General features: G+C 37.5%; 1 pseudogene; it reads left to right on the top strand.

Annotated features, from left to right (window-relative positions):
* Positions 1-2,744: 2,744 nt before the first annotated feature.
* On the top strand, positions 2,745-2,840 carry LOC111541697 (annotated as a pseudogene).
* Positions 2,841-4,614: the final 1,774 nt, after the last annotated feature.

Here is a 4,614-nt window from a genome sequence, read left to right as displayed (position 1 = left end):
CCTACATGACTGCCATATCTGACTCAGATTCTGATGCTTTTTCAGTTTCTTCTATGTGTTTATAATGCGTTACAATCTTTTGTCAAAGGTGGGCACGAAGTACTGGTTAAAAGGAACTGCAGCAAATGGCCTTTAGCAATTTAGTGGTAAGATGTCAGGGAAGGAGACACAGTCTATAGTCCTAAGATTAGGTCTCAGCTTTTTTGTGGCGCCTGTACCCCTTCTCAGTCTTCATCTTGCTTCAGGTGGGACAGAATGTCTAGTGGGGGCTGGCTGGAAGTTGGATTTCCCTGCCCTATGTTAGGCTCTGATAAAATAGTTTCTCCTGAGGACAGGACTTGTTAAGAAGAAGAGGATGCTCTGATGTATTTCAAAGTGGTTTCTTTTCTACTCCCCATGCCAGAAGCACAAGGGAATTTTTCTCTGCTCTTCACTGTGAGGACCTGATAGAGCTCCTGGAAATACAACTGACAACATTTCTCTCTCTCTCTCTCTCTCTCTCTCTCTCTCTCTCACACACACACACACACACACACGCACACACACACACACAGTCTCTCTCACCCATGCACACACACATACACACACACACACCTGAGTTCCCCTAGTGTTTGTATTTCTTAGATTTGTCTACAAGGAGCCTCCAGGGTAATTTTTCAATTATACTTCAGGTTTTCCTACCCCAGCTTTGGTTCCTGTGGAAGATTCTACTCACGGCCTTCCACTGTGGAAAGCTGTGATTCTCTGCAGCCACCTTTCTGTTTCTTCCATTTTAAGGGTAACAGTTCACCCTGTGTCCTCACTTCCCTGACAGATCTAAGACTAGTTGTTAATTTTTCAGTTTGTTCAGCTTTCTGCTTCTTGTTAGGATGAGGTTGTGATTCCTAAGCTCCTCACAGCCTGAACTACAAGCCAGAAGTTCTGATTCATTACATCTATAATGACAAATATCTGAATTCCAACAAAAGAACCAGGCACTTAGATACTTTGACAGCAATAGCTATTGAAATACAAGTTTTAAGTAAATTGTGGTCTTTGAATACCATCGGTTTAGTAAATGTTTGAAGGATATATTGGGAAGAATTTGGGCAACCTTTTCACCTGAAGAATACATGAATATCTTACAAAGGTAGACATTCAGTTAGAAGAGACAGAAAAAAAAGAAAAAGAAAAAAAAGAAAATTGTGACTTCTGTACCGACTGATGCCAACACCATCATTTCTTTTATTTCATAAAGCTAATGTTTGAGTCTTTCCCCATGGTTTTCATCTCTATGAAAAAAGTACTATTGATGCCTTAATGCTAACATGAAGAATATGTACATGGGTGCTTGTACTTCTAACCACCGGGAACGGAGTGTGTTATCTTTTAGGGAAAAGCTGTTTTATTGTTGCAATCGTTGTGACTGGTATTGAATCCTTGGGAGCAGGCAGCATGTGGCACAGCTTGACCTTTCAGATCAGGCAGATTAAGAACATTATATTTTCCACCCAGTCAATGCAGGGCCTATGGTTAATGATTACTTAGAGCCTAAATCCCACAGCTGATTTTCTGTCATTTGGAAATGATCAGAGCCCATGTCCAGCAAAATCTGGCAGTGACATTTTTGGCAAGCTCTTTCAACAGCAGATGCTTTCAGGAAAGACAGAGGGCAAATGGGGATGAGGGGAGGAAAATCCTATATTTCATGTAAAATTTATTTTGCTTCTAGGTCAATCATGCACCTTCATTCTTTCAAAGTGATGTGTTGATACTTGTGACTTTTAGCATGGTAATATATTACATGTCATTATTAGGATAAAATGATATTGTCTGCTTGCTTATTCTAATTTCATAATTGCACATTCTCTTTCTATTGAAAAACAGCATTCACTGTGAGAAGAGCACTAAAATAACTTCAACACTTCAAGCAACAACTTTTTCATTAACATTCATCATAATAAGTTTCATACGTCACTAAAAAGAGAAACCTGAAAGGCCTATCTTTATTAAAATAGAGAAGAGAAGATAGAAAAGTAGAATCAAGGTGAGGAGTCATATAAAGAAAATAAAGTGAATTTCCTTCCAATAGCAGTGTCTGGTAAATATTCCCTCCCACTGTTCATTGCTTCTGCTCTTATTCTGGCTTTTTTCCCCCTTCTCTCCTTATCCTTCTTTAAATTCAAACTGTAAATTCTGGTATAGAGTAGACAGCACTGTATGTCTACTAGACAAAGGGCCTGGGCTGAGTTGGGGTTGACTAGTGTTTCTAGCCTGCAAGATTTTCCTTATGGCTCTCATTAGGCACTACACCTTGTGCCACAAAAAGCCAAAAATAGGCCTTGGTGACCTATGTTTCCCTATATGTAGAATGTGATCCAAAAATGCAATGCATACAAGTAGATCTCTGATCAAAACTGCAAAAGAGCCAGAGTTAACTTTTGGTCCTGCTAATTCTATTTTTCTCAACTTTTGCCTTTTTATTTTTCATTCAATCACACAGGGCCCTGATAGTGGCCTATTTACAGCTATGCAAATCTACTAATTTCACCTAACAACACTCTTAACCAAGTACTCCATTCTCCAAAACTAAATATCTGCTGCTCATCCAACTCATCCACAGTCTAAATTCTGATTATTCTGAGTTCTGTTATTGTCAACAATATGTTTATTATATTCTATGATTATACTCCTATACATCAGATTATGAATGGCTGATAGGTAACACTTTCTAAAGTATCCACATGTAAGAGAAGTACCTATTGATCCTTTTGTAGTTCATAAACAGGATGATTGGGTTTTCACATTTATTGCCAGATGTGCTTTCCTCCAACCTTGTTATGATGTTCATCCATCTGATGCGAACTTAGGGAAAAAAAAGAAGTAGCTATTGGCATAAATTATTATTGAACAATAAAATTGCTAAATTGGAAGATAAATAGTACACGTATCAAACACTTGATAATTCTTCTCTTTTGCCTGCTATATGTGATATAAGCGGCTACATTAAAGTTGCCTAAAAATGTGAAAATAGACAGTAGAAGGCAATAGAAATTTCCATAATTGACATGTGGCTTCCATCAGGTCCAAGGGAACCGCTTAACTTGTCATCTCCCAGTAAGTGGGAAGAGAAGGAAAATACATAGATTATTTGACTCTCGTCCCATTGACCAGACATAGTAATATGGCCACACAAATTACAAAGGAGGCTGGGAAATATATTTTCTAGCTAAAAAAAAAATTACTAAATGAAACTGCCACATTTTAAAAGAATATGACCATTACATTATCAAAGAATAGGAGAATGGTTAGTGTTAGACAAAGGCACCGGCACACTAACTGGTAAAATGAATAGAGAATTTGGTCCAGAAGACAGTACCATAAGATGGATTTGATGTTGCTTAAACAGTAGTACCTGTGAAGCTCTGATTCATATATTGACCGCAACCTTCCGTGGTTATTTCTTGAAGTAAGACCAAGAAAGGCTTTACTTGGGTACTACCTCATGTACCACAAAAAGCAACGATAGAAAATATGTTCCCATCAATTTTGTGGACGACACAAATGTGAGCAGGGAAGGGCCTTCACAAGACAAGAGAAGTGAAATTACAGAAAATCTGGGCAGACTAAAATCGTGAGCTGAAATTTAAATATATTAAATGGAAAGTGACTTTAAGCTCAAAAGTACTGTGCAAGTATAAAATGACTTAGCAGCTCACATACTAAGGATATAGATTCCCTTAAGAATAAATCCAATAAGCATTAGCACTGAGGCATAGCTCTCCCAAGAGCTAAATCCATTTAAATAAGGCAAGTCATCCTTCTAGTAAATGTTGCATCAGAATCAACACGTCTGTGTGGTTGTCATTGTGATAAATGCCACATTTGAAGGGGGTCTGCAACAATATGAAGTACATAAATATAAGGGCAGTTATTTCATATGTGAAATGATTGAAAGAACTATAAATATTTTCCTTGAGGAAGACAAGGCTTATAAGGGACAACGAATGATAAAAATCTTCACATATTTGAAGAATTGTCAACAGAGTGTAAAGCCCTCTGGGGCCAAACTGGGACAATTGGGTTATACGGCGATAGATTTTAAACCTAGTATAAATATACCATTTCCAACAATTAGACTATTTTTAAAATGGTTTGTCTTTGAAAGGAGGAAAGTTTCTAATCTGTATTATTTCATGATCTCCAAAGTTTCTTCCACCTCAGAGATTCTATACAATCATTATGTATTTGTGAACAAAGTGTTTCCCTCAGCTTCTCATATGCATAAACTCACAGGCATGTATACAAACATGCATAAGAACAATCCATTAGAAATGAGATAAATAGCACTGATACGATTGCCTAGTGGGGTGTACTGTCCAACTACTCCCAGCACCAATCTTTCACCTTTGCCATGATTTTTCTTCTCTTAGGGTTTGGTTAAAACATAACTATGGCTGTTGAAATGTATGTGTCTAGCACAACACAGAATACACGAGGCCCCTAGATAAAGGGGACTTTTCCATTTATGGGGCTTCAGGTTTTTTTTTTTTTTTTTTTAACCATTTAGAATGTTTAAACAGCTGACATATTTATGTAGTATCAAGGAGTAGGTGGTATGCAGCTTTGAAAACT

The sequence above is a fragment of the Piliocolobus tephrosceles genome, chromosome 4 (assembly GCF_002776525.5).
Source record: "Piliocolobus tephrosceles isolate RC106 chromosome 4, ASM277652v3, whole genome shotgun sequence".
Taxonomy (NCBI): domain Eukaryota; kingdom Metazoa; phylum Chordata; class Mammalia; order Primates; family Cercopithecidae; genus Piliocolobus; species Piliocolobus tephrosceles.
This window is presented reverse-complemented; position numbering and strand designations above follow the sequence as displayed.